The 26,708-nt window shown below is 40.4% G+C and overlaps 1 protein-coding gene across 2 annotated transcripts in view; it reads left to right on the top strand.

Moving 5' to 3' along the window:
- The window catches only part of zgc:171482 (zinc finger protein), a 127,456-nt gene that overhangs the window by 80,698 nt on the left and 20,050 nt on the right, over positions 1–26,708 (top strand). The gene's annotated exons all lie outside the window — the stretch shown is intronic.

Raw genomic sequence — 26,708 nt, 5'->3', positions numbered from 1 at the left:
CACCTGGTGTCTCATTTGTCCACTTTCAGCCACTTCTGTCCTGATTTATTCAAGGGGAGAGGTCTATGGGCGGGTAAATGCATGGGATTTTTCAGATCTTTCAATCTAAAGGATGAAAAATAAGCTTTCGTAATTTACATATGAACACGAAAGGATATGATGGAAAAACATACAGAGAGCAGCAGTTTTCGTTTCTGCTCTCATAGCAGCAAGACTACGTCGAACGCAATGAGTGCATGTTAAAAATCAGGAATGGTGAGAGAACATTGTGCTTGGTACATTTTTCATCTTCAAATGAAACTTAGGTCTTCAGCTGACAAAGTTTAAACGCGTTAGGTCAGTAGGTGGAGAGTAGGCGGTCTTTTGCGGCTGTTCGAATACATTCGACCATATGAGCGTCTACACTATGAAAGCAGTTGGGTCGAATTTGTTGGAAGTAGTCGAAAATGGACAAGCCCAAAATGTTTTACATCCCGTTTACACCTGTATTTAGCATCATCCACTTGTGATCTGATCGACCACAACGCATCTTAATACCAGGTGTAAACGGGGCCCAAGAGACTGCTCTCTTGATAGCCAATAGAGTTAAAGTTATCATTAAGAGTTATCATTAATGTTTCATTTAAGCGTCAACTTTATCTCAGATGTTCCTACTAACATTCCCTAGAAGAAACCGACAAATGAGACTATAAACAAATAAATAAAATTTCATTTCTTACTTTAGATTCTGCACATCATATTTTGATAAATCTAAGCACAGTTTGTGGCATTGTTATTAAAACATCTTCAGAAGCTCTTTAATCAACAGTTAATTTTTTTGTTAACCTTTTACCAAATGTCTTGAAGTATCGCAATAATATTGTATCGTGAGTTCAGTATCATGATATCGTGGCATGAGGGTATCGTTACATTTTTTTTTTTTTTAACATTAATAATAATAAGAAATATACTTGAGCACCAAATCAGCATATTAAAAAAGATTTGAAGACTGGAGTAATGATGCTGAAAATTCAGCTTTGTCATCACAGAAATAAATTCTAAATATTTTTAATATTTTTATTATAAAATCACTAGTATTAAATTCTGCTTTTACCAGGCTGTGATAAATTAATGGCTATTACTGTACCTATTTTTTTTTTTTTTTTTTTAAAAAGGACAACCCTGAACTTCCTGATTTAATAGAAAATGCTACTTTGGTGTCCATCAGTGCGGTCTTTACACACTTTCATCCTACTTTTTAAGTCTCTCTCTTTTCATCCCTCATGTCTTCTCTGAAATCAGCTTATCAGTCATATTTCTTATGCACTGATTCTGTCCTCAACGGGAGCATCACTGGTCCCAGTTATCACAGACGCTCAGGTCTGCTGCCTCCTGTTGTGATCAATAGAATTCACCGTGATACAGCCATAACTTTCCACATTGCACAGTCAAATCATGCAGGATGCTGTTACGTGTGCTGCTGACCGGTGGGATGTCTTTGATTAAAACTCTCTCACTTAAGGCTGCAATATTAAAACATCAATTTCTCAGTCTTTCTTTGAACTCAGAGCATAGCTCTCCCTATAACAATGGGATGCTGGCTTCCCCATTAGCCTTCTCGAATATGCTGTTATTTACTCACCCTCATGTCATTCAAAACCCATAAGCTGTTTTTTTTTTTTTTTTTCTTCTTCAAAAAAGGAGAGGTTTTGAAGAATCTTTGTGCAGGTTGTTTCCATAACTATGTCTGTAAAGCTCCAAAAAGAACATAAAAATAAGAATAAAATGGTTGCACATCAATGATTTTTTTTTTGCATTTTTTCACCATGCATATAAACAATTTTTGAAAAATGGTTTATAAAAAGTAGTTCCCTTTCGAAAGGGAACTTGCACTGCATCCTAGAACGCATATGGGGAACGCCCTCACGTGACAGGTGTCTGAAGTGATAGTCGAATCACGCCAATCCTATTGGCTGGCGACAGCCTATGACATCATACTAGTGCGACCAGACAGTATATAAGGGGCACCTAGAGAACATGTCATCCTCTTTTCGTCTTCAGTCTTCTGTTGCGTTTGTTTCAAGGTAAGATCCTTTTTGATCATGTCTGAGAAGCAGACGTTTCAAGCATTGTGCTGATCCGTGTCCGAGATATCTGACACCAGATGACAGACACGACTTGTGCGTTCACTGCCTGGGTGAAGAGCACGCGAGTTCAGTTCACAAGGAATCTGTTTGCGTTCACTGTGAGTGTCTGCCTATGCGGACGCTCAGCTCTCACCTGTCAATCTTCTCGAGGGAAGAGGGACAGGCATCTGCACCTGGTGGCTCGGGTCCTTCTCGTGCTGAGGCCGAGAGGAGACTCAAGTCGTGGGGCTCGCAGGTGGAGCTCGCTGAAAAGTTTGAGAAAGGCGTTTCTCTTTCTTGCGATTCGGCGGCTCACGAGAGCGATCTGCTCGACGAGGATGCCATTTCTCTGGCATCTTCTGGTTCAGCAGACAGTGCTCTTTTGGCTTCAAGCCACACTGAAGAGCAGACTATTGTTGTTGAGGGCAGTGAGAGTATTTCATCTGAGCCCGCGCAACCATCCTGCCTCGCATATGTTGAGTTGTTGGACGTTATGGAGCATGCCTCGGGCAGATTAAAGCTGCCGTGGGCGCGCGCTCGGGAAGAAGCGGTTCGTGGGAGGCTAAACGAACGCTTTCTTTCCGGCCATACTGAGATCGAGAAGGCATGGAAAAATCCTCATTCAGCCCGTATTCATCGGTTTGGGCATGTGAATTATGCCAATGTCGAGGGGATACGTGAGCACAGATATGTGGAAATGCCCCTTATCGATGAGACGTTCGCGAACTATCTCGTTGGTGGTGTAGCGTCATCTTTGAAGGCTCTGGCCCTGCCTACTAGACCACTAAAAACAACTTCACGGTTGAATGGCAGGGCATACGCGGCTGCAGGTCAGGCTGGTGCTGCACTGCACACTATGGCAGTGCTTCAAGCTTATCAGGCTGATCTGTTGAAAGATTTGGACCAGGGCCAGGGTCTTTCCCCTGATGCGGTGGCTGAGCTGCGCCGCACCACAGACCTGGCTCTCCGCGCCACCAAACAAACTGCTGCCGCAATCGGTTGATCGATGGCGGCGATGGTGGCAACGGAGAGACACCTGTGAGTGAACCTGGCCAACATCGGGGAGAAAGAGAAGGGTTTTCTCCTCGATGCACTGGTCTCGCCGCTTTCGGGACTTCCGTTGAGGCGGTGGTTGGGAAGTTCAGGGAGGCAAGGGTGCGCTCAGCAGCATGTAAATCCTGTATATCGCGCCGGTCCGAATCTGCACCCAGGCAGCCAGGGGGACCTGGCCCGTCATGGTCTGAGGATCATAGACAGGGCCAGAGGTCTAGCGTCACCTCTCGGTCCCCTCCTCCGCAGAGGAGCAGGTCTCAGAGGAGGCGCGACGCTAGAAAGAAAAAGCAGGATTTAAGAGAGGTGATACAAAGCCGGCGCGGTGAGCGTCGCTGAGTGTTTCCTCTCTTTTTTGAGGATTTTCCATCTCCCTCTCCTCTTTTTCTTCTTTCCCCCTGTACCCTTCCTTGCCCTGTGCACACTCTGACATCAGGCCTGAAGCCTGGGCCCGATGATGAGTTTGTTCCCATTCTGAAACTCCTTCTGAGGGTCCAGCTTAGTGCTTGATATTGAGCACAGCCGTTTTTAGACTGCTGGAGTATGGCAGGCCATTTTTACATTCGGCCTCTACTCTTTTTGGTCTTAGGTGAGCTTAGCAGGTCACTTCCCCTCTAAGGGAGATTTATTTATCTTGCAGTGACCGCGGCTCCTTGCTTTAGGCTGGCAGGGCTTTTATTTTGTATACGTTAAGGCTTTTTTGGGCGGGGGGCCTTTCTATTGCCCTGGAGCTCTTATAGAAGGCTGATCTCACATCCTTGCTATTGCTTCCTCTCTAATGAGAGTTTTATTAGAAGCTCTTAGCGGGTGTTTTTCAGAACGATTGTGTAGAATGGCAAGCTATTTTATCATTTAGCTGCCCTTTACTTCTCCTAATTATGTTTGGCTTCAGTTTAGTTAATTTTTTAGTGTCTTGGCTTCCGGTTCAGGTCCCTTCCTTAGGTTGTAGGGATGCGGTTCTATTTGAACCTCCACTCCCTTGAGCTCCAGTTCTTCATGACCTTGGTGGCGGCTTTTTTGGCCGCCTGTTTTTGGGTAGTGGTTTTTCGTGCTTTTTCTCTGTCGAGCTTTACGTTTGTCTTAGCATCTGCCTTTTTTGAGGCCGCCTTGACATTCTCGAGTGTGTTGGCCCTCTTTGTTATTATATTTGTAGGGCCTCCGCTCCCTAGAGCTCCAGGCTATTTCTCCTTCTTGTGTTGGTCCTCTCGGCCGCCTGGGGTTTTTTGTTTTTGTCAGCCTCCTCTCATATGAGAGTCGTTAGGTTCAAACCGCTACTCCGCTGAGTGCTAATGGTTTCTATTATAGAGAAAACTTGCCTGGTAGACGCCCAGTTTTTACTTATTTAACTATATAGGTTTTAGCCTCCACTGAGCCTCGGCGAGGTCATGTTCAGAGGGTGAGACTGAAACCTGTCCCGACCTAGACAGACGTTGTCAACCTGTTCTGACTATTTCAGCAGTAGGTGTTGGCTGCTTCTGTTTCAGCCTCCCTTGCTAGTCGCTCAGCTCATGTTTGCCTCCCCTCTCGTCAGGGTTGCTTCTGGTCGGGGGCCCGCCTTCTGCATTAGGCTAAGAATGCGAGTAGCAGGCCCTGCGGCCTCCTCTCCTCTGTTCAGGTTGTTCCTTTCCTCCATTGCTACTGAATTTTAGCAATGTTTGAGTATGTGGTTCCCTGGTGGTGTTTAGCATTTAGCATAGTGACAAGCGGTGAGCTTTTGTTATTAGCCTCCCTGTGGAGGCTAATAAGCTTTAAGCGTTGTAGGTCTCCTCTTGCTTTCGAGAGTGTGCTCTTTGCTGAAGCCTCCGCTCTCTGAGCTTGCTAATCTCATTGTGAGTGGCCCCTTGATTTGTTTCAAGTTTTGGTTCGAATGGCCGGCTGCCGCTATTCATCCGGAGCTAGCTCCTTTGAGTCTCTCTGGGATCCCCTGGATCTCTCTTTCTTTATATTCAAGCTCTATGCCCCATGCATGCTTTACACCTATACTGCTCGGGTCGAATACGTTATTCTCCCTCCTATTGGTAATTGGAGTTCGCTCCCCTAGAGCTCTAGCATTGGCAACCCGGGCCCGCGGCCATGTTTATTGGGAGTAGCAGGCCCTTCATGAGGCCTCCTCGCCATTCCGGTAGCGTTATGTTGTGCTCCCCTTTAAGGGTAGATAGGCGATATGCTGAGCACACGGCTTGTGTTTGCTGTGTGAACGAGTATTCCAAGCTTGCAATATATATTCTCACATCTAAGTAGTTGGCTCCTCTGAGCCTCCTTGGGTACGTTATCTAGATGGTGTAGGTTTCACTTCCTGTTTACCTCTATCTCTGAGCTGTTCAGATTCACCAGGCTCTTATGTAGAGTACCCAGCCTCCAGAGTGCTTCAGACTCACTCTGTAGTTCCTAGGTTGAGTAGGTTGCTCCCCTCTTTCAGGGTTTAAAGCAATTTGCTGAGCTCTACTCCCAGGGATGCCCATCTCTGGTCCACTGAGTTCGGTACTGCCTCTTTTGCAGTCCCTCTCACAGGATTTTCCTCTCTGAGGAAGTTTGTAGAGATTCTGTTCTTTCAGACAGGTTGTTGGCCTGACTAGCCCTTGGCTGGGCCGGTTCAGCCTCCCTGGTGGCCCATGGGGTTGACTTTTGTCCCCCTGGTAAGTGACTGGTCCTCTGGCCATTCTCCCTTAAAGGAACCTCTTCTTTTGAAGCTGTTGGTTCCAAGCCTTTGAGCGGCCTTGGCAGGCCTTCACTCTGTGGAGGTCTCTTTGAGGCTTTTTTAGCTTGGGCAGTGGCTGTAAGGAGTTATGTCACTGACAGCCTGTGACCAGGGGTTGAGGGTTTTTGCTCTCTTCTCAGCCATTTTGGCATGCACTCCTCTCAGCATGGCAGTGTGGGTATTTCGTTCCCCATATGCGTTCTAGGACGCAGTGCGAGTTCCCTTTCGAAAGGGAATGTCTCGGGTTACGACTGTAAACCTGGTTCCCTGAGAACAGGGAACGAGACACTGCGTCTCGTTGCCATGCCTCTGGGCTGCCTGCTACAGTCACTTCAGACAAATAGCGGAAGACATTCTCTAGGCGCCCCTTTATATACTGTCTGGTCGCACTAGTATGACGTCATAGGCTGTCGCCGGCCAATAGGATTGGCGTGATTCGACTATCGCTTCAGACACCTGTCACGCGAGAGTGTTCCCCATATGCGTTCTAGGACACAGTGTCTCGTTCCCTGTTCTCAGGTAACCAGGGTTACAGTTGTTTTTTTTTTGTTTTTTGTTTTTTTTAAGTAGAGGAGTATATATAGTTTGTATAGTATAAAAACACCTCAGTTTTATTCAGAGGCCCAAACTGTGCAAAAATATGCAATTTGGTAAGATGAAATTCTGATAGCTTATAATGAAAATGAGATTTTTATTATAGTATAGAAGACTACTTGCAAATAAATATCAGTTGTCACTTTATATCTCCTAATAATATGTCTTAGTAAATGTATTAAAATGCTTACTTTTATGATGAAAGCTCTGTATTTTTAATTGGGCGTAACAATTCAGTCCATTACGTGTTCATCTTAAAATATTACTAACAATATAAAAGTTATTATTACGTTTACTTGATAAAAATCAGTAGAAATTTCACAGCAAAAACACAGGTGTACCACGACCTGAAGGTGGATTTTACAATGATACCAAAAGGCCTTTTACTTGCTAAAAAAAAGTATGAAATATCAATCAAACAACAGAAGGCATGTAGAAGATTGTGAACAACAGGTTTATCAGCAAAGTTTTGATCACGTTGATAATTTAGAGGTCTTAGAAATGTGTGTATCAAATATGATACAGTGAGCTTTATAGGGTTAACCCGCTTAACAAGCAATACTTTTTTGTCAACCAGCTACACTAGTCGGATTATGCTGGTCGATCAGCTTCACCAGCTAATGTTTGATGGTAAACATTTAGGATAAACATCTAGATCAGCCTGAACCAGCAGGGAAACTCATGTTGCTTATTTAAGCAGGTTCAAATAACATGATGTTTTTTATTCAGTTCGAGGTGGGTAAACATTGCCACCTGTGAGCACTTAGAAACAATTAAAGTCACTTCTTGTTTCCATCTGGCAGAGCCCTCTGTGCATCAGGCAGCAGTGTTTAGTTGATCTGCCACCCCGTTTGCCTCCAGATCCACCCAACTGCCTCTAGCAGGACATGCCCATCAACCTTGTAATGAAATAACAATAATTTAGAACAAGAAAGTGAAGAGAGAGTAAGCAAGAGAGAGAGAGAGAGAGGAAGTAGAGCTCCCACTGTTTGTCTATTCACACACACGGTTGAGAGAAATGAGCCCACCTTCATAAGAGGAACTGTCAGGTTTAGAGCCTGTGGTGAAGTCGCTTTTTCATCGTCTTCGTTTTGAGGCAGCTGGCCTGCTTCGGCAAGCAACGTGAGTCGACTACAGCCACTTCCAACAGCCACTAATTGCTCTTCACAATAAACCAATTGATTAACATGCCAACAGAGCCTTGGTTGGGCAGGAGGACTCCAGCTGAAATCCAAATCACTACTATTTTACAATCATTAATTGTAATTAGAGCTACATCCTCTCTTACGAGGAATCACTGACAGCCAGGAAGAGTATTGATTAAAGAGGATGTTTCCCTATCTTGTCGCTGCAGCAGGTCCCTGCGTATTTTGATTAAGCGGAGGAAAAGTTCATGTAAGGGTCTGTTTTGCATTAAAACAGCAAAAAGGAGAGCGTTTTTTTGTCTTGTAACCCCCCTGCAGTACATCAGCGCTCAGGATGCTGTTGTGGGAGGACAGCATTTCCGATCTGTGCCAAACACAAATGGCTTCCTGCTACATACATATTAACTTTCTTTGTTGAAATATAACCACTTTTGTGCTCAGCAGTTAACATGCCTTGCCAACCTGCATTAAGCACTGAATACAAACCTTAACAAATGAAGAATATTTAACTGGTGTAAAATGAACTAATGTAAACTACCTAACCTTAAATGTAAAACAGGCTAATTATTGTAAACTCATCCTTAATATACACAATACAAACAATATATTATTGTAAGACTCTGTGGGATACTTGATTCTGATTGGTCAATCGTGGCATTCTGCAGTCAAATATATTATTGTAAACGACACTAAACTGTATAACTGACCATTTCAGCTATTCAACAGTCCAGTTCAGCTATATAACTCTATTTGCTTTTTGATTGTTTTTTCAATGTAACCTTCACAGCCAATCGAACGTACCACATCCCTTTTTAATCATGACGCATCCAAATGAATACACTAACTCTGCGGGATATGCAAATTCTCATTCTAGCCCTTCGCTTCCCTAGCACCACCTGCCTTGCTCTGCAGCAGCAGCGTAGCAGATCTAGTTCGCCAAAACCAAATATACATTCCATTTACATTAATAAAATGTGTTATAAGCTGTCTCGAGAGTTGACTGAAATAAAGTCCACATGAAATCAAAATTGAAGTTTTTTGGCTTTTAGTATGAATATGTTAGCCTTACTGTTGTTTATAAGGTAGTGTGCTCCAAAACAATGACAAAATTAGCATTTAGAAGATATAAGCATTCAAAACTTACAGTATCTCACTTCCGCCAATATGGATCAATGATTTTGATGATGTCACACTGTATGACATTTTCTGTCCAATCAAATGCTCTCTAGAATCTGAAGTGTCCCGCCCCCAAATAGACGCTGTAGAAGCTGAAGCTGCGGCTAAAATGGTCACTTATTCACACATTTACTTTTTTCTACATGGTGAATGGCACATAGTGCAAGATACAGGGGACACGGAGCGATTCAGACAGTGTAAATATGCTTTCCAATGGGGTGAATGAAGTCTGGTTTCACATTAGTGTCATGCGAACCACTGCAGCATGCTCCTGAACAGATACAAGATAGCACAGAATGGATCATATGCTCAAGTCAGCGCAGACCACAAAACGTATCGGACCCATTTGAATTCTGCACAGGATACTATATTTTAAAGGTCCCATGACATGCTACTTTTTGGATGCTTTTATATAGGCCTAAGTGGTTCCTAGTACTGTATCTGAAGTCTTTTTCCCGAAATTCAGCCTTGGTGCAGAATTTCAGCCACTACGACAGTCCCACAATGAGCTTTCCTCAGGACGTGCTGTTTCTGGGTCTGTAGCTTTAAATGCTAATGAGGAGGAGAGAGGCGGGGCAAGGTGGAGGGTGGGTGTGGTCTTAACCAGCTTGCGGCCACGGTTCCATGCGCTAATGTTGACAGTGGATGTATCGCAATGGCTCGTAGACACGCAGTCGTTCAAGCGTTTCAGTTCGACCCAGAATCCGATCCGGATGGAGAAGCACCTGATGAAGAAGTTGCAACTCAGCGGCTACAGCAGGACGTCTCAGAGTGGTTAGTTTAAAATTAATTATCATTAAATTTTAGTTTAAAATGTATTATCATGTAGCTAATGCTAGCCTATGTTGTTGGCTTTTCATGTTGCTCTGATTTGCTATCATATATGTATATATATATATATATATATATATATATATGTGTGTGTGTGTGTGTGTGTGTGTTTGTGTTTGTTTGTGTATGAAGACATAAGATGCAAAAGCCTCTAAGTGCCGTCTGAAATTTTCTTCTAAAATGAGCATTTTTATCAAGCTTGCATGTTTATGTTCAGTTATTTCACTTTAATGGCAATGAAAAGGACCTATTAATTGCCATTAAAGTGTAATTACTGAACCTAAACAAACGAGCTTGATAAAAGAAAAAATAAATAAAACTCATTTTAGAAGACGATTTCAGACGGCACTTAGAGGCTTTTGCATCTGAAGTCTTCAATTACATCAAGCTCTGCAATCTGTAAATGTGGATATCGCGTGCACCATAACACCAACAGCAGAACGGTTATCCAAACAAAAAAAAAAGAAATGTACAATACTCGCATTACAGTGTGTGTATTGACACACATAATTGATGTTTTACACCCATCGCCTTGTCTAGCCACTGGGCAACCATAAGCAGGCTAGGGGAACTCATATTAATGTTAAAAAATCTCACAAAGTGAAATTTTCATGCCATGGGACCTTTAAAGCGATATGGAGGAGATTAGGAGGAGAAACGATTAGAGATTGGGAGGAAACTGCGGTTTTACCGAGCTCAACGGCTCTGGCCGAGCTGTGATATAAACAAAACACTATTGGCTACTTCAAAAAAAAACGGAGGAGTCTTCCTGTTCCAGTGGAAAATACGTCAACACATTGAATAATGCTGCGCGTTTCAAGGCACTTCAGTGGGCCTTTAAATATTTCCATGTCCATTAATTTACTTATTTATTATATAAAATGTATTTATTTATTTATAATAAAATATTTAGAACAATTTATTATTTAGAGTATTTAAATCAAACTTTACATCCAAGCAAACTGGAGAGATAACCAAATGGTTGATTTATTCCTTGAATGTTCTTAATATGTCCTTTCTCTCTCATAATCTCTATGCTGCATTTTATGTCTTTTTGTGGGTCAAAAAATTGCTAATGTTTATGTTTGTCACCAATTTTAACTGATTTAAACTAGCATCTATTATATTTTAAAATACTAGCATCCATTGTTCTTCGGATTAAGGACGTATACAGTACACTTAGACAAACACTCACAAGGCATCACAGGGGCCATTCCCTCTCATGCTGGTAAACACTTACACTGTGCAGAGGCCCTTCCTTCTTGTACTGATACTCAACAGATGGGAAAAAAGGGGTGTAATATCTGCAAGGTTGGTTTCATCATGTAGGGCAGCAGCCAATTTTTTTTTTTTATTTATTTATTTTTTTTCATTTTGATTTTTAAATTGCCAGCATGCTGGGACATATTGTCCCCAAAGAAGAGTAGTGAACATTAGCATATAGTCTGAACTGTTACGGTGTTTTGGTAAAGTGCATAGTTTAGGTTTTACATAGTTTACCTAAAAATGTCATCATTCATCTTAATTTGCTCACCCTCATGGTGTTTGGAACCTTTATGATTTTCTTTTTTTCTAGGAAACACAATAGATGAAATTCTGAATGTCCAAACTACTCTCCATACAAATAAAGTGGACAATGATATACACTGCTAAAAAAGGTCCTTAAAATACCATAATACCATAAAAGTTGTTCTTCTTTGTTTTGAACCTGAAAGCTATACATTTGAGTCAGAAAGAGAAAGAAAAAAATAACAATGCAACTGTAAGATAAACCTGTTTGTGTCTGATGTATTGGTTTTTGTACTTAAAAAAGCAAATTTTGTTAAATCAGTGAGCATTGTTCTCTGTGGGCTGTCTGAGACTGACACCATACCTGAGTGGAACCAGTTAAAATTGCTGAATCATAAATGTCCAGAGTTACAGTAGTTACAATTTACTGCTAAACGTTCAGCTCTGGCACATTTATAGCACAATTCATTGACTGCAGTATGTTGTGGTGCCGTGTACTGGATGCCTAAAACTTGAAAGGTAAGGAAAACTTTAACTTTAAAGGTAATTTGCTGTTATTTTAAGCATGATGCACCTTTAGGGAAAGAAAGTTATGTGTACTGTATATTCATAATTAGTTGCAAATCTTTTATTAACTTATATTAACTTAAAAAAAAAAAAAAAAAAAATCCTGTAATCAAAAACAAATGTAGAGGTCAAAAAAGTAATGGAAATGGAAAAGTAAAATATTTTCAAAAACTATAAACAAAATAAATAACCATTTGCGCACCATAAAACTGAAATTCAAATAAATAAATAAATATAAACACAAACAAACACCTTGTTCAATAAAGGTGGAAACCCTGAACTAAGTAAAATTTAAAAATAGTAAAACAAATTGTGCACCATAAAAATATATATAAAACTAAGACTGAAATTCAAAAATACAAAAGATGATGATGAAATAATAATAAATACAAAAGATAATAAAATAATAATGATAAAAATAATTACAAAATTATTGGTCATGGTCAAACGATTGGAAGCCCTTAACTAAGTAAAATCTAAAATTTGTAATTAAAAAAATAATAATAATCTCAGGTTATGCATGTAACCATGGTTCCCTGAGAAGGGGAACGAGATGCTGCATCCCCTAGAGGGCGCTATGGGGAATGCCTCCGGCATGATGGGTCTCTGAAGCATGAGTCTAAACACAACAATGAACTTGACATATGCCTCACAACATACGTCACAACTGGTGCGGCTGAGAGTATAAAAGGGCACCTTTGAAATATGTCATCCACTTCTTTTCTGAAGGAGATGTGCAGGAATACCTGAAGCATGGCAAAGGGATGGAGCGTCTCGGTCCCCTTCTCAAGGAACCATGGTTACATGCATAACCTGACACATTCCCTTCCTAGAGGGTGCTATGGGGAATAGTATACCCACGCCGTCATGCTGAAGGGATAAGTGCCTTATTGGCTGAGCTAAGACAAAGACTCAAAGGAGTCCTCACACCTGCACCAGCAATGCGATCATAGAGCTTCTCAAGAAGATAGGCCACAACAGGAGAGAGGAAGCCTAACTACGTTCTCTTATTCAGGCCAGCATCCAAGGAGGCTCACAGATAGCCTAACATTCAAAGCTAACTGGCCCGCGAAGCTCTGCAGAGTGGAGGCAACTCTCAAAAACAACTCTCAAAATGAAAGGCAGCCTAGCAACACTCCACACTAAGGTCAGTAGCCAAGGAGGCTCCCAGAAAGCCTAACAACTTAGCATACTACCCTACCACCTAGCCGAGCTCTAGGAGCAGCGGCCTCAACATGACGACTCTCTAAAATGAGAGGAGGCCTAACTACAGCCCACGCTCAAGACACCCTGTAAGGAGGCTCACAGAGAGCCTACATTCTGCAAAATTATGTCCTAGCAGAGCTTTGGCGAGTGGAGGCCTCAATGAAGTTAACTTTCTGAAGCGAGAGGAGGCCTGACGACGCTCACAGTAGATGGTCAAGCTCTAGGAGCAGGCATGACTTACAAAGAGCCTAACAACTCAGCAAACAATAGCCAAGCGAGCCTACTACTCGCAATGCTATCCTAGGGGAGCGGAGGCCTCAGTAAGATAACTCTCTCCAGCGAGAGGAGGGCGAGCAATGCTCTCAGTACCCATGGAGGCTCACAGAGAGCCTAACAACCTACTAGGTAGGCCACTACCTAGCCGAGCTCTAGGAATAGAGGCCTCAACATCATGACTCTCTAAATCGAGAGGAGACCTTACTATGCCCTACGCTCAGGACATCTTGCAAGGAGGCTTACAGAGAGCCTACAACTCGCCAATGCTGTCCTAGCAGAGCTCTGGGGAGCGGAGGCCTCAATAAAGATAACTCTTTGTCATGACAGGAGACCTGACATTGCTCGCAGTAGCTAGGGAGGCACACAAAGTGCCTAACAACTTAGCAAACTGCCCGGCCAAGCTCTAGGAGTGGAGGTCTCAACATGATGAGAGGAGCGGAGCTCCTTACTGAACTTACTCGACACATTACCACTAAATATATGGAATCCCTTACAATCTCTAAATCACAAATGGCCAGGTCAGAGTCTTCGATGAGGACGCCTCAGATACTGAGAAACTGTAGAGAGGCATCGACACATTACCACCGAATATGGAATCCCTTACAATCTCTCTGATTAAAGGAAAAACAGATGGCTCACAGGGGCAAGCAGTATGTACAGACAGAAATTGTTTTCCACAAAATCTGTCTCATGCAGCCAAAACAGATCTAATCTGTCATGGGTGCAAGTTATTCCTTTAATAATATTAACTACAGCACTTTTCTTTCTCTAATCCCTCAGAATTAGATACATAAAGAACGATAGTATTATTTGAGTTAACAAGAGGAGCTAAAAAAGGAAAACTTCCTGTTTGACTCATCCACTCATCCATGCTCTGCCTACAACCCCCACACTTAATCCCGCCTTAACTCTTATCCCTCAAGAGAGAGTCAAGCCCAGGTGGAACCAATTACTGCGACCGCATTACAAAAAGCGTGCATTTAACCTCAAGCTTGCTAGTTCAAATGACAGATTCTATCACTCTGAAAAGAATCATATTACAACAGACGCGAATGCATCGCTATGAGTGCCTTAAACTCCTTCGAGAGCCAAACGCTCTTGTGTAAATGCTAACTACTATCCTTCAGGAGAGAGCAGAAAGGAAAAAGTTCCTTACCTGTCTCTTGTAGTCAGTTTCATGAATGTATCATACCTAGCGCATCCAGCTTACTCGAAGAGAAGACAGCATTCCACCCAAATGCGCGTCCCACATCCCTCAAGAATAGGGACGGCATGATCGGGCCCCTTAGGAGCTAAATGCGGGTGCTCCTAACGGTCTCCTGAAGACAAGAAAAGGATGAAGTATTTCACAGGTGCCTTTTATACTCCCGGCCACACCAGTTGTGACGTTATAGGCTGCCGTCTGCCAATGTGAAGTTCATTGTCGTGTTTAGACTCATGCTTCAGACACCTGTCATGCCGGAAACATTCAATTAAATTCAAATCAAATTTTAGGTTGCATTCGCCATAGCGCCCATTAGGAGATGCAGTGCGAGTTTCCGTTCGAAAGGGAACTATACATACGCACACACACAAAAAGTACTTCAGCACCATAAAACTAACTAAAACTACAATTATAATCTAACTAAAACAATATAAAAATTGCAAATAACAGCTATAATAATCAAGGGTTCCTAATTGGGAAGAAGAGCAGCTCCATGTCTAATGATGTCTATTAAATGAAGCTCTGAAAGTTTAGGGAATTAAAGCTCATCTGTGAAGTCATTATCATAATTATTAAGATCATTTGCAAAATTTCATGGCAAATTTGTCAAGTGAGCAATAAAAGATCGAAAATATGCTTCTAGTGCACCAACGAAGACCTGGCTTTTCCAATGCAAATACAAAGATTCAGTATTGTAAAGTCGTAAAGCACCTCTCTCTCCCTCTCTCTCTCTCTCTCTCTCTCTCTCACGCCATTAAATAAGAGGAACATTCAGCCTGAAGAAACTGCCACTAATGTGAGGGAAATTGATTTTTGAAGACCAGGAAGGATAATGATAGCAGTCTAAAATAAGTCATAAATGAATCATGAATTTCCATTCAGCTGTGCTGGCTGGTTAGAAGATCTGAGCGCCTCCACTATGGACAAAAGCCTAACTCAATGTGAAAGGTGCTATGGCATTTTTAATGCACTTTTAGATACTCTAAATGCCTGTCACCAGAAATGCACAGTGAATTTAAAGTAGACATTATTGCTTCTTGATTTATAGTGAAAAATGTAGAATTGGACGCCAGTGTGCAGATTAAACACTTAGCCTGTCTTCTCTCTGCATAGACAGCAGTTTGTTGATGGATGCACTGACTTCAGGACTGTTTCTTCTCTCTTTCCTCGTCTTTTCCACTTTTCAGTCTTGTATTACACAACCAAGCGTTCCATGAAAAGCAGCAATGACAGTCCAAACTCTGACGGCTATAATTATCTATCTGAGGAGCAGGAAGGGAACGTCAGAGAGACTTCCTGCTTTAGGGGGCGGAGGGAGAGCTGTCACACACCCTGCCCCCCTGCTGTAGCCTGTATGTCGAATGAGCTCTCAATTCAATGTTAAATTTTCACCTGTCACTACTGCAATTCATTCAAATTCATTCAAAAATGAAAGTTGTTATCATACTGTCCTAGACCTATATGTTATTTTCTCGAATCAAATACAGTGAGTACATAATGACAGAACTTTCATTTTTTTGAGTGAACTGCTCTTAATTTTTTTTTTTTTTTTTTTTGCATTGATCTACCTGGTTCTCATCACTTTGGATGTAATCAAGTGGTTTCAGGTGGCTACGCAGACGGTGCATTTTCGGTTCAGCACACTTAACCATCAGCATCTCTTCTGCATGAGCAGCACTTAGCCTCTCGGTCATATCTGAGTTTAGTTTCAAGGTGACACTGTAGGACAGCTGATGGGGCGTTCACACATACAGAGATCTGCAGCAACAACATGTCATTCATTTTCAGCAGGAGTTGGCAATTTCCAGTGACATGATTGACAGCGGCTCTTGATGGGATGCAATGTGGGATGCAAAAAAAAAAGTTTAACCCTATGCAAATGAGAAGAAACACTTTTAGAGTGAAGACATTGGAGTGCACTAGAATTGTGAGATACTATAGTTGAGTGTTGTGAGATTCCTGTTTTCTTTCTGCCCAAATGATAGAATATACATTAAAAAATATGCAAGGTAAAACATGTCAGAATTTATTCATGCTTTAATAAGTGTTTCGCTCTTGCTCATTCATATAATGGCAGGGAATAGCCACCAGTATCAAGCTTTAAAAAAAGATGCAAATGTATAACAGAATGGTCCCATGCAACAGTGTCGTATATCCCAAGTGTTCTGGGACGAACTGAAATTTAATGTATTATTTAACAAAAATCCTGACCTTGGCTGTTGGTTTTCTGTGGTGTGTCTTCTGTGGTTGGTCTTCTGTTTGTGGTCCGAAAAAGAAAGTACAACACCAGGGTGAGTAAATGATGGCTTCATTTTCATTTTAGGGTGAACTAACCCTTTAATTATTACAATAATTAATATTTATAAAATATAAATCATGTAATATTTTACATTTTATTAATATATTATTTTATAAATAAAATCTAAAATATTTAATGAAATTAACATAATAATACTCACTTTTAATAATTAATAATATTAGATTAGCATTTAGCAAAAAGAAGAAGAAAAATAGTAGAACAATACAGCCACTCAGCAAGGTCATCCACCCAGACCTGCATTTTCAACATACTAACATTTTTAGCAATTTAGGATCTAAATCGGTGTCTGTTCATTGCACATTTAGCACACTCCAAATTTAGGGATAATGATATGGCGGATAACAAGTAGCAGTTTGATTCAAGCTGTGCTCTTACATCTTCAAGGAACCCTGTGATTGTCTCTGCATCCTTCCGGCTGTGATTTGCCAGAGTGGATGATGCAGTAACTCGGTGTCCCCAGTATTGACCTCTGACCAATGCAGACTGCAAGACAGGCTGTTATCATCAGCCACAGACAGATGATACCTGCAGAGATGAAGCTTTCAACCAATCATGTTCACTGGCTTTTACCCCAACCAGTCTGTCTGCTCCATTTGTGTCTGAAACGCAGTTGGTGGCCATAATACTCTCACTGCACAGTGACCAGGGAGCTTGTGGTATAGGGTCATGCCAGGCTGTGCTGACAGAATGTGTTAGCAGTGCTTACCCGCCACTGGCCAGTGTCGCCCTCTCTAGAGCTCTAGGGCACACCGCTGGAGGAAGACTGCCAGGTTTAGCATCTGTGGCCCACTCCCACTGCGTCCTCTAAAAGCATTATGCCACTCTCTTTCTGCCACTGAGGTTCAGGCCATCATTTCCTGTACGTCACACTAACTCTTCTGAGTCATGGCGCTCGCACCCCAACTCTCACTCCACCAGAACACGTCAGCCAAGATGCAACGACCACACAGTGATGGATTCAAACTCACACGCATCTCCCTCTTAGGAGACATAAAAATAGCAACAAACGAGACAAGTGTTAAGATGCAATTAGAGCTGCATACACATTATAGAAGGCCTTGAGTTTGACTTATAAGAATGCTTAAGATTTTTTATGGGCACATAATGAGCCAGGCCAATTTAAAATTAAGTGGGATTACAGCAAATTGGATCTCAGAAAGCACAACTGTAAAAATAATAATTAAAAAATTTCTTAGCTGGTCAGAACAAAAGTGGCAGACATGTTACTTGTTCAGATGACATTTTCCGGTGAAAATTCTTATTTTGGTCATACTTTCAAGATTCCGATTACTGTATTGTGATTCCGAAGTATAGTATCCACACCAATGTGGTGACTGACAGCAAACATTAGATTCATCCGCGCTGAGGAGCTGTGCCAATGCACAACCCACGTAAAGAATAATTCCGCAATTAACTGCAATTGCAGGTTTCAAACAGAGATGGCGTCAAAGAGGCAAAACTTACGGACTGCAGATTTAACTGTTTTCAACATTGATAACAAGAAATGTAAACTGAGAACTAAATCAGCATATAGAATGATTTCTAAAGGATCATGTGACACTGAAGACTGGAGTGATGACTGCTGAAAATGTTATAATATATTTTATTAAAAAATATAAACATTTTATAATATATTACAATGGAAAACAGTTATTTAAATAATTGTAATGAAGTTATTGTAGTAAAATTTCACAATATTGCTGTTATTTTTTATGTATTTTTGAGCAAATAAATGTAACCTTGGGAAGCATAAGAGATTACTGCAAAAACATAATTTTCTAAAAAACTCATATTGATCCCAAACTTGTGAACAATAGTGTATACAGTAGTTTCAGTTCATAGCAAAAGTTATTTTTTAATTTAATTTAATTTAATTTAATTTAATGCAAGTGAATTTTCTATGAAACTCTAGAGCAGGGATTTTAAAACTGGGGTCGGGGAGGATTTTTAATAAAAAATATATTTGTGGCAACATTTATTATGAAAGCATTATACAAAAAAAAAAAAATATATATATATATATATATATATATATATTTCAATTAAAAATATTTTACAGATAATATTTAATATTTTTATTTCACTTCAATGACAACATAAATTCCAGTTGTTTAATTATTAAAGATATTTTTAAAGTATCACACTTTATAAAAAACTTATAAATAATATATATATATATATATATGTGTGGGATTTAGCGGGCTCTATTTGGGGATGCATTACTTGCCATTAAAAAGTTAAAAACATCTGCTCTAAAGGAGACACATGTGAGATTACTTGGAGCGTTTTCCTGAGGTGAAAATTTTGAGAAGCAGGATATTCAAGCAAAAGAAACAACTGATACACTAAAAAGACATAATTTGTGATTTTCCTTCCAACAGGATCCATTGTGCTCAGAGTTGCATTTTAAGTATGTTACCTAAGGTGCTTGTGGTCTGCAAAACAGACATAAAGTGGTCTGATTTCAGTTCATTTCCTCCTGCAGTTGCAAACACCAACTCATCTAACATTCCCTCCCTCTAATGTTCTCATCATAACAGCGGGTGAAAATGGATCCGACTGGCTCACTATAAACTCTGCCATGTGTTCCAGTTGTTGGATTGCCAGTTGCACTGCAGGTGAAAGTCAAGAAGAGTTAAACACTTTTTTGGGTGGTTTGGCTTCATTTGGGTGGTGAAAGCACATCCTCTTTACCAGATCCCATCTCCACCCACTAGAGTCTATGAGCAGAACAGAGTGGAAGCGTGGAAGTGGAGCTGCATGATTTAGCCTGGAGCGAGGAGTGGTTTGTTTGAAAGTCAGAGCGCCTGTGTTTTCTCTTGCTCCAGTATCGCTCCGATACAGCTGTACATATCAATTTAACAAGCCATAATGCAAGAATTAATAAAGTAATAGCATCTGGTCCAAAAATAGCAATGGAATTTTTTATTAAAATTCCATTTTTATGAAACATAATAAATTACTTGCAGTATCCACCAACAAAAACAAAACTTGATTATAAGCTAAATAAAAACAAATTAGCATTAAAATATGCGAATGGAAACCCAACTACTCTCTCTCTTCAGATGTGTAGTCAGTTAAAATACTATATAAAAATACAAATGTTGTATGAAAATGGTACCAGTGGTTCTCATCCAGGGGGCTTGAAAATGGCAACAGATTTCAGTAACACTTTATTTCGATGGTCCACTTTAAACATTCTACTAATTATAAATAACTTTCCAACTACATGTCAACTACCAGTCATTATAGTATTAGTAGACAATCTGCTTAATATCTGCTAACACTTTATTTTGATACTCCCCAACAGGCATTCTACTGACTATAAGTAAATTTGCAGTTACATGTCAACTTATTCTACTAACCCAAACACCTAAACTAACAGTCTACTAATACTCTAATGAGAGTTAGTTGATATGAAGTTGCAAAGTTACTTATAGTTAGTAGAATGTCTAAAGTGGACTATTGAAATACAACCCAAATTCCGGAAAAGTTGGGGCGTTTTTTAAATTTGAATAAAATGAAAACTAAAAGACTTTTAAATCACATAAGCCAATATTTTATTCACAATAGAACATATATAACATAACAAATGTTTAAACAGAGAAATTTTACAATTTTATGCACAAAATGAGCTCATTTCAAATTTGATGCCTGCTACAGGTCTCAAAATAGTTGGGACAGGGGGCATGTTTACCATGGTGTAGCATCTCCTCTTCTTTTCAAAACAGTTTGAAGACGTCTGGGCATCGAGGTTATGACTTCCTGGAGTTTTGGTGTTGGAATTTGGTCCCATTCTTGCCTGATATAGGTTTCCAGCTGCTGAAGAGTTCATGGTTGTCTTCGACATATTTTTCGTTTAATGTTGCTCTAAAACCCACAGGACAAGACGGCGCTTCTGGATCATGTTCAAATATGGCTTCCTTTTTGCATGATAGAGCTTTAGTTGGCATCTGCAGATGGCACGGCGGATTGTGTTTACTGACAGTGGTTTCTGGAAGTATTCCTGGGCCCATTATGTCATTGACACAATCATGCCAATGAGTGATGCAGTGTCGTCTGAGGGCCCGAAGACCACGGGCATCCAATAAATGTCTTCGGCCTTGTCCCATACGGACAGAGATTTCTCCAGTTTCTCTAAATCTTTTGATGATGTTATGCACTGTAGATGATGAGATTTGCAAAGCCTTTGCAATTTGATGTTGAGGAACATTGTTTTTAAAGTATTCCACAATCTTTTTACGCACTCTTTCACAGCTCTGCCCATCTTTACTTCTGAGAGACTCTGCCTCTCTAAGACATCCCTTTTATAGCTAATCATGTTACAGACCGGATTTCAATTTAATTTCAACTTAATTAGTTGCTAGATGTTCTCCCAGCTAAATCTTTTCAAAATTTCTTGGTTTTTCAGCCATTTGTTGCCCCCGTGCCAACTATTTTGAGACCTGTAGCAGGCATCAAATTTGAAATGAGCTTATTTTGTGCATAAAATTATAAAATTTATCAGTTTAAACATTTATGTTATCTATGTTCTATTGTGAATAAAATATTGGGTCATGTGATTTGAAAGTCTTTTAGTTTTCATTTTATTCAAATTTAAAAAACGTCCTAACTTTTCTGGAATTCGGGTTGTAAAGTGTAACCCAGATTTCTCACCTTTGAGCTTGAAGTGACGAGACGTGGAAAACGTGAAATGGAGTTGGAGCGGAGTGATTACAGAACATTTTAAGTGAGGTGGGGAAATATCTTCCGCTTCAGTCCACACACATACTCCGCCATCGACACAGCACTCTCTGCTTTTTTTCTTCCCGCTACGTGTGTTTTCTTATCTCCTTTACAGCTCAGGAGCACACGGGTCTGGCCTGCTGTGATTACACACCCTTTATCTTACAGGCAGGCCGGCTCCGGCCTCGCTACATCACTCGACTGGGCTTTCACCTGAGCTCTGTTTGCTCGTCAGCACTCTTAAGGAGATTTTTAGTACGTGGCCAGCGGCTGGATAAGTCAGTGATTTAGTGCGGGCAAGTGCAGGACTGCTGACAGTGTGGCATTTTCTACAGACGGTGAGGACAGGGCACATGAGAGCTCAGGATGGGGAGGATGTTCAGTGACCCATTTTCTGGGTGTGATAACAGTGTGGTGTGACGGAAGACTGAGTAAAGATACCTTTGTCTCACCCTGTGACAAAAATGGAAAAAAGGGGGGAGGGAAAGACAGGATGAAAGGAGATGGCAAGAGAATGAGGTTGTGGAAGAAGGAGGAGGAGGACGGCAGGCTGCTTTAACAGTCGTGCTGATTGATTAGATGAGAGAGGTGTAATCTGAGCCCTCTGCACTGATGTTTAGACCCTCTCCTCCTGCTATCGATCCCTTGGGCTGCCTGGAACAAGATAGGAGGTTCCAGCTCATTGGGCTCCCGCTACCTGTGTAATCACTCTCCACGAATTGAAGGAAACCCAGGGGAACAAGGCCGTGGTTGGGTAGACAGTGCCGTCTCTGGTGGGAAAGAGCTGATCTGTTGAGCTATCCTGACCAGCTCAGGCTCACAGCCTTTCCAGCCTATAACAAAAAAAAAAAAAAAAACGACAGCTTGTCTTGTCTGGATTGAGATAAGAATAAGCCATTATATGCAGTTGAGGACCTTATACAGTGCACAAGTATGCAAACTCAGAAGCTACACAACCTGGAATTTCACAATTGTTGTGTTCCAAAACACAATTAAAGCTTAACCCCTTTAAGCCCTAAAGGCATTTTTAGAGTTTACAAAAGTAAAGACTCATCATCATTTGATAGGTATCATTTGATAGAAAACTTTTTACATTTTTAGATAAAAAAAGTATTACATTTGGACATTCTCATGCTGAGAAACTGCTGATAAAATACAAAAAAAAAATATATATATATATATATATATATATTTTTTTTTTTTTTTTTTTGTAATTTTACATATCTTTCTTATTTGACATGCAATAATTCAGAAAGGAAATAAGGCAGGAGGGTGAAGTTCCCATACATGTGAGCTGCATTTGGTGATAGCATAAAGTAATCAAAAGTTACAACATTTGGAACTAAGGTAGCCTTTTTGTTTAGCCCTTGACACCTCACAATGGGCATTTTTAAAATCGTTCCTCCATGAGGAATATCTTGTGATTGACGCAAGGGATTATGTTGATTTTGGACTCATTTCAATCGGGAGCATCCACTGTAAGTAATGATGTGCCATTTTCTATGATCAAGCATGTTTCATGAAGTTATAATTGAAAAGCTAGTGCCTATGTGCCTGTAAGGTTTTGTGTGTCATAATTCCATGAGGAATATCTCATGATCAATTTATTGGATTATGTTGATTTTAAAGGGGTGGTTCAATGCGATTTCACTTTTTTAACTTTAGTTAGTGTGTAATGTTGCTGCTTGAGCATAAACAGTATCTGCAAAGTTACAGCGCTGAAAGTTCAATGCAAACGGAGATATTGTCTTTTAAAGTTATGGCAGTTTAATGCCTACAAAAACGACTGGTTTGGACTACAACGAGCTTCTTCCCGGGTTGGTGACATCACAAACCCTGCAAAACACACCCCCGGGAACACGCAACAAAGTGGGCGAGGCCATGTCGCACAGCATAATGGAAGCGGAAGAGTTGTGTACACCGGACGCGAGCGACGCGTCAAAAGATAATAGAACCCGTTATAATCTGTGATATTTTCTACACTGGATGCGCCGCTAAAGACAGCTTCCAGAATCTACACGAGTTCAATGCTGGATTTGCACAAAGGCTTTTACTGAAAGAAGCTGTTCCTACTTTAAAAGCAGAAGCTGCTGTTTATTGGCTTCAAACTGTAAGTACGTTTTATTGTTTGTACATGTCTTTTAAACATACAGTTGCTATTTTTGGTTGCATCAAGGACGTAAACAAAGACCAATGCGTTTTTGCTTCGCTAGCCAGTTAGCTGGCTATCTATTGCATACTTCTCCAACAAACGCCAACAAACACCAACAAACTTCTATGTTCATAGACAAACAGTTGTTCATACTATAAATTAAACGATACCTTTACAAAAATGCTACTACTCAGTCATGTATTCGGCTACAGTAAAGCTTTAATCAGGATAAAACCGTATATTGAAAACTAACAAACAGCAGTGACTGCATATCTAAACACTGACACAAATACTAAATAAAATACCATTCATAAACGTCCTTTAAAAGCCGCGATTGCAGAGGTTCTGCTTGACCCTCTTCATCTGGGTCTGATTCGGGCTCAATTTGATACAGCAATATAGACGCCATTATTTACATTTCCACCAAAGCCCACGTAACCGGTAACCACTAATGGTTAGGGGCGTGGTGTTTCCGGACGCTTCAGCGAATCACGATGGCTCTGGATACACTGGGCCAGCTAACCAATCTGAGCACATTGCGTATTTCGGAGGGAGTGGCTTCATAGAAGCAGGAAGTCAAACGAGCCGTTCATATGACAGTGGAAACAGAGGTGTAGAATAAAGGTAAAATATATGAAAAATACAGTGTTTTTTAAAAAACAAAGCATTAAGACATGTTAAACTGTGCCCCAAAAACACAATCAAGCCTAGAAAAAAAACACTGAACCACCCCTTTAATCATGAGAATCTGCTGTAAATAATGATGTGCCAATTTCCACCATCGGAGCATGTTTCATGAAGTTACAAGCAATTTTTTTTTTTTCATTATTATTATTATTTTTCAGCAAATAACTCAGCAGCACTACTTAGGAGTTAATCAAATTGGCTACATTCATTGCAAAGTTCAAGCTTTCAAATGACACCTATTTTGTGTTGATCGAAGCAGTAGTTTTGAAAAATATGATTATTAATTTTTTTTTTTGTAGCTAGGTGGTGCCCGTGGGTGGTACACTCACAGTTTAGCGGGATGACTCAGCACTAATTAAGAGTTGAACAAAATGGTTGGATGCATTAAAAAGCTGAGTTTCTAAGCTTTAAAATGATACCTTTAAAAGGATCCAGTGTTATTCCTGTCAATGGTTGCTTAGTAATTTGATTATGAATTTTTTCATGGGGGGTGGTGTACCTCTGGTGGTACACCTCGGGCTTAAAGGCTTAAAGCTTAAACTTAAAAGGATAGTTCACCCAAACCTGTATGGGTTTCTTTCTTCTGTTAAACACAAAAGAAGATATATTAAAGAATGCTGGTAATCAAACAGCTGACGGTAGCCATTGACTTAGTAGGGAAAAAAATACTATAGAAGTCAATGGCTACCATCAACTGTCTGGTTACCAACACTCTTCTCTTGTGTTCAACAGAAGAAAGAAACTCATACACATTTGGAACAACATGAGGGTGAGTAAGTGATGACAAAATTTTCATTTTTGGGTGAACTATCCTTTTAAAGCAGTGGTTCTCAAACATACAAAATGTGCAGGGCTGGTGGTACTCCAGGACAGGTTTGAAAACCACCGCTTTAAAGCTTACATGCTCACATGTAAGAACACGTTGCTTCTTTGAATCGATAACCCCACTAAGCCATATTGCAATTTAGATTTTATTTTGAATAATCGTGCAGCCTTACCTGCACATAAACGACAGCATGCCTGATTGGTCATACATTCACATCTGCATTTGTTTCTGGCCTCAGAGCTCACCTGGCTCACTCCAGGGGAGCGGAAACTCATTGACAGGGAAGATTGCTCATGATGGACAGGCAAGAATAAATTTCATCTCATCTCGCTCTTATATAACTCAGGAATGAGCTGCCTAATGTGCTGCCGGGTGCCGGTTGAGAGAGAGGGTGGCTTTGGGGATTAAACCATCCCGTCTCCAGGGGACAACAGGACGCCAGCTGATGCGGATGCGGCTCCTGCTGGATGCGCGTGGAGTCGTGTAAGGAGCTTTGGTGGGGTGACGAGTATTCGGCTGACAGTCATTGGGATTAGTTCCCTGCACAGGCATAAAGAGAGACTGGCTGTAAAAACAGATTTCTCTTCCCGTCCTTCAGCGGTGGCTAGCGTGGGTCTTTAATCTGACTGCCTTCCTCTATTGCATTTCAGCTCTCTCAACCTTTCCCGCTGCATTTTTAGAAGTCTCACAAAACTCCCAGCTTTGCATTAAAGACAAGTTGGTTTTAGTAGTGCAATAACTGTGCTATTTTTCATCTTATAAATGTGATTAATGAGCATAAGAGTGCAAATTGTCATTTTTAAGCTCACATATATCACAAGCATTCATAACATTAAAGCATAGTTAAATCTTTATCATCCAAATAAAGAAAAGTCATTCTGAAACTCCATAAATGGGGCATAATTTTTAGTGGCCTGCCACTAAGATGTCTGTTTTTATTGTGCATGAACCAACATGCAAAGTTAAATAATACACTACCATTTAAAAGTTTGGGGTTAGTATGATTTTTATTTATTTTTTTTAAGAAATTAATACTATTCATCAAGGATGCATTAAATTGATAGACTGTTACCAAAAAAAACAAAAAAAAAGTATTTCAAACGTCTTTTCTTTTGCGTTTAATCTCTCTCGCTGCATTTTAGAAGTCTCGCAAAACTCCCAGCTTTGCATTAATGACAAGTTGCTTTTAGTAGTGTAATATCTGTGCAATTTCTCATCTTAGAAACATGATTAATGAGCATGAGAGTGCATATTGTCATTTTATTAGCATTTATAAAGTTAAAGCATAGTTAAATCTTTAAAAATAGCTCTGCTGAGCTCTCTCAGAATTGTGCCTCTTAAACCCCACTTAGTAAAACCTTAGTTAGTACTTATTTTCCTGAACAATGCTTCATAATATTGCTGTAAATGCTGGCATATTTCAGTTTTGTAATGGAGAGATGAGTGCTTCCTAACCTCATAATGGATTCGAGAGACACATTAGCAAATAGTTCAACTCAAATTCTTTTAGTTTCATCATTTACTCATGATGCATGAGTTAGTTTATGGGACACTGGATATTAGAAGTGGTTCTTTTCAGTGTGATTACGAAAACGATTCCTCAGGATGCTGAGCACCGACATTCGGATTTTACACCT

This window comes from Ctenopharyngodon idella, chromosome 13 (assembly GCF_019924925.1).
Source record: "Ctenopharyngodon idella isolate HZGC_01 chromosome 13, HZGC01, whole genome shotgun sequence".
NCBI classification, from domain to species: Eukaryota; Metazoa; Chordata; class Actinopteri; order Cypriniformes; family Xenocyprididae; genus Ctenopharyngodon; species Ctenopharyngodon idella.
Note: the sequence above shows the minus strand (reverse complement) of the source record. Positions and strands in the feature narration are given on the sequence as shown.